Source organism: Panthera pardus, unplaced genomic scaffold (assembly GCF_024362965.1).
Source record: "Panthera pardus isolate Hobbes unplaced genomic scaffold, ASM2436296v1 HiC_scaffold_1, whole genome shotgun sequence".
Taxonomy (NCBI): Eukaryota; Metazoa; Chordata; class Mammalia; order Carnivora; family Felidae; genus Panthera; species Panthera pardus.
Genome location: NW_026526654.1, coordinates 35,151,300 through 35,164,132, shown reverse-complemented (window position 1 = coordinate 35,164,132; position 12,833 = coordinate 35,151,300). Strand labels below are relative to the sequence as shown.

The 12,833-nt window shown below is 37.7% G+C and overlaps 1 pseudogene; it reads left to right on the top strand.

The window, feature by feature from the left end:
• The first annotated feature begins 5,668 nt into the window (after positions 1-5,668).
• On the top strand, positions 5,669-9,650 carry LOC109263974 (E3 ubiquitin-protein ligase TRAF7-like; annotated as a pseudogene).
• The last annotated feature ends 3,183 nt before the right edge of the window (positions 9,651-12,833 follow it).

Genomic DNA, 12,833 nt, shown 5'->3' with positions numbered 1-12,833 from the left:
AGAGAGAGGAGGAGAGGGAGAGAGAATGTGAGGCTCAATCTGATGGACCATGAGATCATGACCTGAGCTGAAATCAAGAGTCCAATGATTAACCAACTGAGCCTCCTAGGAGCCCCTGGGAAAAGATGTTTTAAAGGACCCATTGGATTGGCCGTTACCCAAAACACTAACAAAAGAAAACTTCACAATAAGAAAAACACAAACAAACAAATCCAGTTAATAGGACAAGGACCTTCACAGGCAGCTCATGAAAGAATATATGCAGATGGCAAGTAAGCATATGAAAAGATACTCAGCATGATAGTGTCATCAAAGAAATGCAAATGCTATCACTGATGAAATACCATGTACATACTGAAATGGACAAAATCCAGAACACTGACCACAGTAAATGTTGACAAGGATGTGGAATAGCAGGAACTTTCATTCATTCCTGTTGTGAAAACAACATGGTACAGCCACTCTGGAAGATAGTTTGTCAATTTCTTACAAAACCAAACATGCTCTTACTATAGGATCCAGTGGTCCAGCAATGATGCTCCTTGTTACCTCCCAAAGGACTTGAAAATGTATATCCAACAAACCCCGTGCATGGATATATATGTAGCAGCTGTATTCATAATTGCCAAAATGAAAAAGCAACCATGGTGTCCTTTTGTAGGCAAATGGGTAAATATACTGTGGTACATCCAGACAATGGGACGTTAATCAGTACTAAAATGAAATTAGCTCTCAAGCCATGAAAAGACATGGAGAAATCTTAAATGTACATTAGTAAGTGAAAGACGCCAATCTGAAAAGGCTCCATATTGTATGATTCCAGTGAAGGGTGTTGATGTTGGGAGAGGCTGTGCATATGTGGGGGGTAGGGAGTATGTGGGAAATCTCTGTATCTTCTTCTCAATTCAGTTGTGAACCTAAAACTATTCTTAAAAATATAGTATTAATGATAATAAAAGATAATTCTGAAGAAAAGTGGATTCAAGATGTGCAGAAACATAAGAGACCTATGGAGAATGTTCTCAGGAGCTTTCTATAATCATAAGCTTCTTTGGGGCCTCTTTAGACCATCAAGTAATAACTAAACAAAACCTTGCAAACACTGACTTCTCTTAACATCTGATTTGGCTGTAATCACACTGTATACAGTGGTAGCTGAATTGTTACAGGTTCAGTTTCCCTAGAAGCAGAGACTAAAAGGATTATTAAGAAAATGATAAAGCAATGGAAGTGTGTCAGTAAAACAGGGTGTGAGGGATGCAGTATTAAGTAGGAAAAAAACCTAGATAAAGATTTGATTTCCGCTGATCACTAGCTTCAGTCTGTCTCAACAGAGAACATGAATGGCAACCTGAAGTTGTCAGCCCTTGAGGGAGGGTGGCTAGCTTTCTGTACTCACATATCTGCCAGTCTTTGGCTCTATGCATGCTCAGGGGGGAGCAAAAAACGGAGATATTTCTGCTTGGTTTAGGTGACTCAGTGTAGCCAAAACCATTTATCGGGATAAGAGTACAGTGTTAAGCTACTGTCTGTCAGTCAACTCTCACAACTGCTGAGAGATGGGCAATGCAGCCTAGTAAAAAAGATATGGGCAGAACACCAGCCCTGTTTACTACAAATAATGTAATGGCTTTAAGTAACAAAACTAGGCTCCAAATAGTATAATCATAAATTGCCTTAGAAATTTATTGCATAAGAAGTCTTAGCAAAGATAGCACGTGCCCAATTCACCCATAAACACACACATGTACACCTGTGTACACAGATACACAAACATGCATATAGAGTTCTATAACAGATACAGAATGTGAAACAAACATATATATTTAATTGATATACATTTGCTTTTATATTTTATAATTGGTGAAGCATTTGAAATTAGCAGGGTGATTGATTTACCTTCGTAATTTGCCTAGGGATTCTAGAGCTAATGCCTGTTTGGTTTCCTGACCCCCTGGGAATTTCTGGCAATGAAAACAATTTTAGATACATTAGCACTGCACTCAAGGTTGTGATAATTATTATTCAAAACAATCTTGTAACATATAAATATTTAAATTTCACACTAAGTATTTTAGCTTTGTGGCTTTTAGCAGTCTCCTTAAATTGGTGCTCATACATTCTTCTTTGGTTTTTCTTCAATATCAGAAACAAAACAGCTAATAATAGTAATCATAAAAGAACCCTGTTTTTTGAGCTTTCTTTAGGAGTCCGGCATCCTCACAGGTGTTGGTGAGTCCTCAGAAAGGAAATAGAAATAGGAATTAAGGAAAAGTAACTGATTCCCTATGTAAAATAAAACAATGTTGTTTCAGTAAAAGGTATTTCCCTTTTTAAAAACTTAGCAATGCTTGATCAAAATTATAGTACTCTTTTATATTTTCTTATACTGGGAAACCTATTGATACATAAATTTAAAACCTCAGTACACATCTGCTTTCATTATGTTGGTCACGGGGCATTCCTTTGGTGATGTGCAGGATGCTGAAGATCACAAGATACAAAGCATCCCATGGTCAAAAATTTAATGGTTTCCCAGCAGACAAATTCGTTAGACAGTGGTAAAGGTCATTGGAAATGCTCTTCACTTTTGCTGAAGTTGTCAGACTTCCTTTTCACCAAATGATAACTATATTTCATTGTGTGGAGGATTTTAATTTGGGATGCAAATTTGAATTACTAAATGAGAAAACTTTAAGTGTTGTGACCTAAATGAGATATGTTTGAGGATTTCATCACTGACCACTCTTTGGGCCACCAGATTCTTACATATTTCCCCATGCTGCTCTGGCTTGTCTTCATTAGGTCCAGTGACAGACATTGAATGTTGTTATCTTCTTGGAACAAATAATACTTTACTCTTTACAACTATGATTTCATGTGATCCTCATAAAAATCCCTTGAGAAGGTTCTCTTCACCATGCAAAACAAAGACATTCTGAACATTCTATTCTAGATAGAAGAATTGCTATTGTAATCCTATGGTTTATAGAAGAGGAGGGGACAATGGGCTATATGTAGATGTACCTTTTAAGCTAGGGAAGTAAGAGTAAGTCACCACTTTGAAAGCAACTGTATAATATTACTACAGAAATCTAAAAACAATTCAAAAGTAAGCTAAAGATATCAGAATAAACATAGGTTCTCTTCTAAGTATTACAAACTATAACACATGGTAAACTATAGAACAAGAGGGATAATCTTGATGAAGTAAACCATTGCTCTACTGGCATTCCAAAGTTCATTGCCAAACAACAATTTATCTATAGAATTACACACACACACACACACACACACACACACACACACACACATTAATATTTATAGTAATGACCTAGAGATACTGAAAAATGTTCACGTGCCACCTAAACCATCAATCAAATATAATAGAATGGTTAAGTATTTTTAGTATTGGGCCTTTATGGCATTTTATTTTGATGAAAACTGGTGATTCGTGAAGCTGCAATATGTATAACAGAAGATATATTTGACGGGAGGTCAAAACATCTGGCTTCTATCTGTAAATTTCTCATGACCTTTCTGGATGTCATGTTTTTCATCTGTTAGGTGAAGAGGTTGGATCGCATTATCTGTAAGTTCTGTTTTGGATGAACATATTATGGGTCCGTGTGTGATAACACTCTGTTAACAAAAGGATTTATTTAAACATATATATCAAAATAGTTTATAAGGATAAAGTAAGTATATTTAATTGTAGGTTTTAATTATTATTTCAAAACATTTTATATTTAGAAAATCTAATTTTATCTCATTAAAATATGTATAGAGGCAATATGATTTTCTTGTGAAAGAGAGCAATTCTGTGATATATAATTAAATATTAATCCCCGAATATATTTAATTTAAACAACTGTTTTATATCTAAAGGACTGTTGAGATTTTACACATACCAAATAAGAATAATTACTAAGTAATTAAGTTTGATTCTTTTAGAATTTAGCCAAAGCTTATTTTAAAAATCTAGGAGTTACTTGAAAAATAAAAGATTTTTAGTGGGAGCGGAAAATTGAGACCACATTATTTTTAATTATATTTACTGAGAAAGTTAATGGCTTTTTAAAGTGATGTATGGATATTTAGGTAAATAGTAAAAGTTTTGTTCACTATTTTAGGTTATTTTACCTCTAATTCACAGAATATCATAGCTGTTTGAAGGTGAACATGTAAACGTTTGTATTTGTAGTTTGAGTTTGCACTGAGATTGTAAAAAATTTAAATTGTTATAATGTTTAATGTTGCCATAAATATGAATTTAGTAATTGTGTAGCCTTAGTCAAACACCTGAGTTTCACATTTTCAATATTCTGGAATTCTGAATGTAATAAGTTGAAAGTTAAAATATTAGTAAATTATTAATAAATTAGCAATACTATTTTGCACTACCCTGACTGTATTTTCAGTAGAGTGCATAAGAATGCATATGTTTAGGGGCGCCTGGGTGGCTCAGTCGGTTAAGGGGCCGACTTCGGCTCAGGTCATGATGATCTCGCGGTCCGTGGGTTTGAGCCCCGTGTCGGGCTCTGTGCTGACAGCTCAGAGCCTGGAGCCCGTTTCAGATTCTGTGTCTCCCTCTCTCTGACCCTCCCCCATTCATGCTCTGTCTCTCTCTGTCTCAAAAATAAATAAACATTAAAAAAAAAATTAAAAAAAAAGAATGCATATGTTTAAATAGGTTAAATACCATAAACATATTTGAAACTAATTTTCCTTTAATTGAAGAGGAAAGTTCACAGACATTATCAATTCTTCTTCTTAACAATTGTATGAAACATGGTAAATTTTATTAGTTGTAAGTTTTTTGAGGGAAAATATTTTTCCTGTCTTAGTTGCCAATCTATGCTTGCATCTAGCAAATTTCCCAAAGAAACAGTGGATGCTCAGAAATCTTTGCTGAATAAATAACTGAATGAATTATTACTATCTTCATGATATAAAAGAGATCACTATGCCCTTTGTAAACTACCAGAAATCTCATAATTAGATATTCATTTATCTATCCTGTGCCTTTAAGTTTCAAAATGAAAGACAGTATCTGTTAATCATTTCTGCATCTTGATTCCCAAGCTTGACTCTTGGTAAATAGCTTTCTGGTGCTAGGGGAAAAAAACATATGTTAAAACAACCAAGTCATTAGCTATTTATACATCTTTATTTGTCACTATTTTCAAATAATTTGTTATTCCTAAAGAGAGTTTCTAAAATAAAACTTGACGAGAAAACCTGACTTTCACTTACTGAATTGTGACCTAAAGGACCATTATTTCTGTTTTCCCTTTTGGGATAATATATCTAAATTTTCACTCAAAGAAAGTAAAATTAAAAAAAGAAAACCTAAGCTACAAGACTATGTATATACATATATATATATATGTATATATATACACACACGTGTATATATATACAATGAATTATTATTATGAAAGAAAAACTAAGCTACAAGACCATATATATATATATATATATATACACATACACACACACACACGTATGTATATATACAATGAATTATTATTATGAAATTATTTTTAAATTGTCAGAGAACTTGATGAATAAAAACATTCAAATCATTAAAAAAGAATAATTGTAGTAAATTACATGTCCTTGTTTTGTACTTTCTTGATTAATTGGATATATATAAATCGAAGACATGCCTGGAAGGTAAGAGAGTAACTGAAATTTCCTCATCTTCCAGGCCTGAATACCTTATTTGAATGTATATGTAACAGGGCATTATTTTATTATTTTATTTTTTTTAATGTTTATTTATTTGAGAGAGAGAGCAAGAGAGCAAGAGACAGACTGTGAGCAGGGACAGGCAGAGAGGGAGACACAGAATCTGAAACAGGCTCCAGGCTCCAAGCTGTCAGCACAGAGCCTGATGCAGGGCTCAAACCCATGAACCGTGAGATCACGACCTAAGCAGAAGTTGGATGTTCAACCAACTGAGCCACTCAGGTGCCCCTGTAACAGGGCATTATTAAAAAGTTATTTTCACTCAAAAGGTCAGCAATTATGAATATGAGCAACAAATTTACTCTTCTTAGAATCAACCTGATTGGGTGAGTACACAGAAAATAATTGACCACTTCTGTTTTTCCTTGGAACCACCAACCCAACCGCCTTTTCTGTGAACTCAGGTACTACTTTCTAACATGAGTTACTGCTGGCAATCATCAACACAATCAGTGCTCATTTCTCAACAGTCCTATCAAATTTTATACTGTGTAATCTTTTATCACAAAACACCCTTACATTTATCAATCAAATACATTCCAATGTGCCACCAAAGAAAATAACATATACTATTGTTCTTTAATGAAAAGTACATACTCTTTTTCATTAGATATTCTTGACTTTCGGGATGGTTGCCAATGTCCCTCTTTACTGTGAAAAATGCTGCCATCCACAGACACTTATACCAATTGTGATTATATTACCTGTCCCTGGTTCCCACAAACACAGTGAATCAGAATGGAATTGATGTATGCCCACTGCTGAAGCCATGAGATTCTCTAGAACTTGGAGTGGGACTTAGAGCAAGCAAACACTATCTCTGCTGGTATCTTGCATGGTAAAGACAAAAACCTCAAAGTTACATAGAGATCCATTAAGCTGCCAAATGCAATAAAAAGCATATACGATGGGATATATGATAGATACTGTGTTTTTACATTTTGTAGAGTAAAATCTATGTTGAGTGTTTCATATAATTTATTTGTTATAGAATAGTGCGTGGAATTAAGAAAATTATTGGCTTTTTTTGTTGGACGAGTATATAGTGGGACAGTGATCTTCAAAAGTCAAATCATTTGAGTAACTTAGGAAAGTGATTGGAATTGAAAATGTACACTTTAAGGGCACCTGGGTGCCTCAGTCGGTTGAGCATCCAACTTCATCTCAGGTCATGATCTCCCAGTTCGTGAGTTTGAGCCCTGCATCAGGCTCTGTGCTGACAGCTCTGAGCCTGGAGCCTGCTTCAGATTCTGTGACTCCCTCTCTCTCTGCCCCTCCCCCACTCATGCTCTATTTCTCTCAAAAATAAATAAACGTTAAAAAAAATTTAAAAAGGAAATGTACACTTTATGTTGCCTATCATATTTCAAATTAAAAGCTAGCTCTTATGCAGCAGAGAACAAAGATTATTTGTGAAACCATGACTATTCCCAAGACTTCCTTCTCTGTACCCACTACCAACACACTCACCTTCACTTCATATGGAATCTCAGCAAGAAGGGAAGGGCTACCTGGATATAATTAATTATAGATATCTTACTGTATTATTGGAGTTACTCTAAAAATCCAAGGGCACAATGTGACTTTAGGTCTAAATGTTTTGCACCAGAGACGAGAAATAATTAGTTAATTCTTGTAAACTGAAAAATTCTAGCAACAGGAATCAAATAGCAATACACAGGCTTTTTGTTTTTTGTTTTTGTTTTTGTTTTTGTTTTTGTTTTTTTTTTGGAATATGCCTGTAACAGGTAATTATCAAAGGAAACAGGAATTTAACAGTATATAAGAATATGGAGGAAAGCACAAGTGTGAAGACTTAAACTATCCTTAGAGGTAAACTTAAGCCCTTTTCTGGCCAGTGGCCAGGGGGCACAAGAAGGCAGAATGTGTTGTCAAATCCCTGGGGCAGCTGTGGGTGAGGAATATCACCTGAGCACTCTAGATGCCTCTCTAGAGCATGAGCCCAGGCAAGGGCACCCGCTGCAACTGCTTCTCTGAGGGACTTGCCAACCTTTCCACCCCAGACATTGCCACCAGGACCGGAACGGAAATAACCTTCAAGCTGCCTTTTTGGTTGTCAGCACCATCAGGAAAGCTGATGGGACCCATGTGTGCAAAAGCATGCTTGCCTATTCTCCATGGATGAGGAGGACATCATGCCCCCTATCAGTACCTCTGCCACTCGGACACTGCCGTTTGGTCACCTCCCTGCACTGTGAGTCCAGCATGACCCCACTCTCCACTTTCTCACTGTCTGAGGCAAAGGATGTGCAGGGGCCACTGCTGTTTGCAGAGCAGCCCCCAAAAAAGCCCTGCACCAGCTGTACTGCAATGTGTTCTAGGACCCTGACATCACATGTGGGCACATGTTCTGTCAAAGGTGAGCCATGCAGTTGTTTAAACCTAAGATGAATTAGAAGTTAATACTTACAGTTTTAAGGAATTATAAAAATAAAACAAAATTACAAAAAAAAAAAAAAAAAGAAAAGATGAGCCATGCAGGTACAGAAGTGTCCCCTGATCAATACCAAGCTGATGGTGGTGGTGAACATTGTTATGGCAGAGCAGATCAAGGAGCTCTTCATCCATTAAGCTCAGTGCCTGGAAGGACCACAAGGGCAACCTTGCCTACAGACCTGTGCAGTGCCTCAAAAACCCCAGCTGCCTGCCTTTCCTTAAGATGAACCTGGAGGCCCACCTCAAGGTGTGTGAGCATAAGTGCCCCACCCCAAGAACAGGTACATGGTTCACCAAGGCCCAGGACACACATGGTATATACCTGGAAACTTGCTGCTTCCAGGGCTTGAAAGAATTCTTGCAGCTGACAAAATACCACTTCCAGAAATGCACATGGTACTAGTGTGGAAGATCCAGGAGATGCTTTCCTGTGCTCTGTGCTTGGCAAGCTGCAGGAGAAGCTGGTGAAGAGCATCAAGATCAAGTGTGATGTCCTAAATGAAATCCAGAGCAAGTTCAGCAAGGGTGTCATGGAGTTTCATAGGGGTGTGACCACGTTGAATGACCAGCTGTCTTGCATCAGTGCACGCCTGAACATGGGAATCCTAAGGATCCCATGATCTTCAGCAGATCTTCCATTCAAAGGACTCTTCCTGGGCCCTGTCTGGTGTCTTTGCTTCCATTCCACAAGTTACCTGCTCTTCAGTGCCTTCTCCAACAGGAACATCAATGTGTGGGACACATGTATCACCTATAAGTGCCAGAAGACACTGGAGGACCGTAATGGCATTGTGCTGGCATTCCACATCCTGGGGTGCAAGCTCTATAGCAACACAGAAGACTGTGCCACAATCTTGTGAAACATCTTGTAGAAGATGGCATGACAGCAGTGTGAATGCTGGTTTTCTTAACATGGCATGCTCTTCAGAGGCTCCCTGAAGGCCATCAAGGTCTGCAACATCTTGGGCACCCAGCTGAAGTTGAAGAAGCTCATGGCCCTCAGCCATTGGGTGTGGGCCCTGATAGTCACCCAGAGGCACCTGTATAGTGGCTCCTACCAATGAAAATCTGGAACATCTAGACCCTCAACTGTATCCATATACTACAGACATTTGGCAACAACATCTATACATGTGATAAAACACTACATTGTCCATGGCACATAGAACTCATTCATGTGGGGAGGGGACATGGACCTAAGGAGCAGGTGTGGACCCTGACAGTCCACAGGCACTGTGTACGCCCTTGAAGCCCTACCAGACCCAAGTCTTAAGCTCCTGCTATAACCAGTCCCTCAGGGTCTGAAGTAAAAGCAGCATGATCTGTACATAATTCCTGCTGTGTCTCCAGGGTGCAACATGACTGTGATGGTTGTGTCCTAGGGCTGACTCTTCTCAGGGACTGTGGGCTGCACTGTGAAGATTTGGCTTGCTTGCTGACAGGAAATCCAGACTGAGTGTTGGCTTCTTCTGAGGCAGGCTGGCCACATGGGTAGTCTCAGCATCTCTGCCAGCTTTGTGGGGATAGGTGGACAGGCTCAGCCTGCCCAGTAGTGCCCTCCCTGCTCTACACTCAGCAAGCTTCCTTCTGCTTGGTCCTGCCCTCAATGCTGACAAAACAATGCCCAATCCCTCTCTCCAGGTGCCAAGTTGGATGCTCTCCTTGCCCCACCTCTGTCCCTACCTCAGATGGACTGAGGGTTCTTTTACTGTTTTTAGACTGTATATAGATTTGATTACTTCCTGATTGAAATAAAAACCTCACAGAATATGAAAAAAAGATGTACTAAATTTAATCTGAACAAAATATTTAGAATTGGGTTTAGTTAGACAAAGTGTTCATCAAGGTTGATCAAACCACAAGTTAATGTTTATAGTATTCTTTTGAGGTGTTTGCCTGGGCATGGAAAAAAAAATAAAGTGAAATAGATGAGTTGCTGATTTGTGTGAGACATGATTTTAGTGTGGAAATTTAAAGTAATTTTTTAGTCTTTAATATAACAAAGATGATACGTGTCTACAAATATGAGAGTAACAAATATACCATGGTCATTTTTACAGCCTTTGGTCTTAAAATATGTTATGTATGTGGTGCATTCATATGCTTTTCAATCATATCATCTCCCTAATATTGTGCAGTAGAAGCATGTTGCAAATCTAAAGTATAGTGGAAAATATGTATTTGATATTAGAGATTGATCTGCTAATATTCGTACAAAGACTGCATTTAAAATATACACTTATCGCAAAGGTGGCATTTTACCAATTTATGAGTTTCCAGTTGTAGTTGGCAAAGCTCACAGCCTGACCTAATCAGCACTTTAAAGTTGTATCCAATGAAATCCAACATAGGCATCTGTGATAGCTTAAGCAGTATGTGTGGAATTATTTCTGGGTTATGTTTTCTTCTGCATGGTTTAAATCTAAGAGCTATTACACAAGAATTCAGTACCAAAAAAAAAAAAAAAAGTGATTCTGATCAACTCTCTGCTCTTATAAATCCCACACAGTTGGGAGAGAAATGGATGTTGTACAAAAGATTCAAATGACAACAGCTGCAGACAAGCTGTGCATCTGGCACATTCTGACTCTTGTTATAAGCACATAGTACAAGTGACAATTGCTTTCCCTTAATCCTGTGATTGTGGTCTGTGCAATTTGAATCATCTTTCCATAACTTTTGGACTTCCTACAGACATCTATGTCCCAAATTTCATCTTTCATTGCATTACATCATGGTATTGTAGCAGTGTGCCATGACCCTATAAATTGATATTTTATATGCTGCCTCTGTATGCACTTAATACTGATAAAAAGAAAATTACTCATAACAGTAATAGGGTGAGACAGACAAATAAGACTTATTTAGAGGTATAACAGCCACACTCAATTTTATAAATGTTGATATTTTTTTCTTGTTTCAATTCACCAAATATTTATTATAGCCTACACTATGGGAGATAGCAAAAATGTAATCCCTGTATTCAAGGGAACAAAGCTTGCACATGAAACATTTAAATGTAATCCAGCACAGTACTTCTGTGCTAAGATATTTGGTGCAAATTTTACGTTTTATAGATATTCTGAAACGATGCAACTAAGGGTATTTTTCAGGTAAATACACCTGCCTTTATGGTGGCATTCTCTTAGCCAGTCACGGTAGCTGCATGTACTGAGCACATACCATTTACCAGACACTACATATTCACTCATTTAATTATCCCAATTACTGTGGGGGTCATTTAGTACTCTTAGACCATTAGGTCACAGATGAAAACAGAGTTTGAGGAAATTAAATATGTCTCATTGTTCCTTGCACTAAATTCAGAGAGGATTCAAGACCAGGACTCTATGATTCCAGAATTCATTTTCTTAAGCCTTCACTATCTTGGCTAATCAGGTGCTATTATGCATAATATGTGTTTTTTTTTTCTTCACCACCTTTACTGAGATATAATTGACATATGGCATTGTGTAACTTTAAGGTGTACAACATGCTGGATACACTTATATATTAAAATACGATTACTACCATAGTGTGAGTTAACACCTCCATCACTTCACATAATTTCCATTTCTTTTCTTGTCTGAAAGCATTTAAGATCTACTCTCTTAGCAACTTTCAAGTATATCATATGGTATTGTTATCTACATCACAATGCTGTGTATTAGATCCCCAGAACTTAACAACTGGAAATTTATATCCTTCTACCAGTATCTCGTCATCACCTCCCCACATACACACCCACCCACACCTAAACCGCCCATCCCTCATCCCTTCCAGGCCCTGATAATCACCATTCTAATCTCTGTTTCCACAAGTTTGGTTTTTTTTCGTATATTTTTAAAAAATTTCTCAATATCCATAGAGAAATTTTGCAACATGGGACATTTTCAATGTCTGGAGAAGGTTTTGTTTTCATGACTGGAGGAGGAGCTGTTCCTGCATCAGGTGAATAGAAGCCAGAGATCCTGCTAATCCTCCTGCACTGTACAGTACAGCTGACTCCCTTCAACAAAGATTTATTCTGCCGAAAGTGTCAAACAGTGCCAAGGAGACCTTAGGTAGGTCACTCTTTGTTGCAGAAGGGTATCTTGTGCACAATTGCTTGGTTAGCCTCTGACCCCTACACATTACATTGCATTAGCATTCCCTCCTCCAGTTATGCCAACCAAAAATATCTGCACATGTTAACAAATATCCCCTGATGGTGGGGTGGATAACATCTTTGTTTGACAGCTACTGCCTTGGAGTAATTAGCTCATAGAAAACTGAGGAAGACAGAGAACTAGGCTTGCCCAGATAGCCATATTTCATGTAGCTAAAAGAGGAGCAAACAAGGTTCTTTCCTGAAACAGAGCATCAGGAAATTAATTTTGCCTAGGTTGGTTCATGGAGTCTTCACTATAATCTGGCTGTAAAATAGATTTTAAGGACGCATAGGGTAATATCAGTCATGTAGGAAAAGGAAAGTCATTTGACTGAAAGGGAGAAACTTGTGCAAAGTCCTAGCAGACAATGAAAAATGTGACAAATGCAGGAAGTGAGAGCATGTTCATGCACTCATCAATAGAGGGAGAGCAGGTGTGATGGTTAACTTTGTGTGAGGGTGTTTCTGGTTA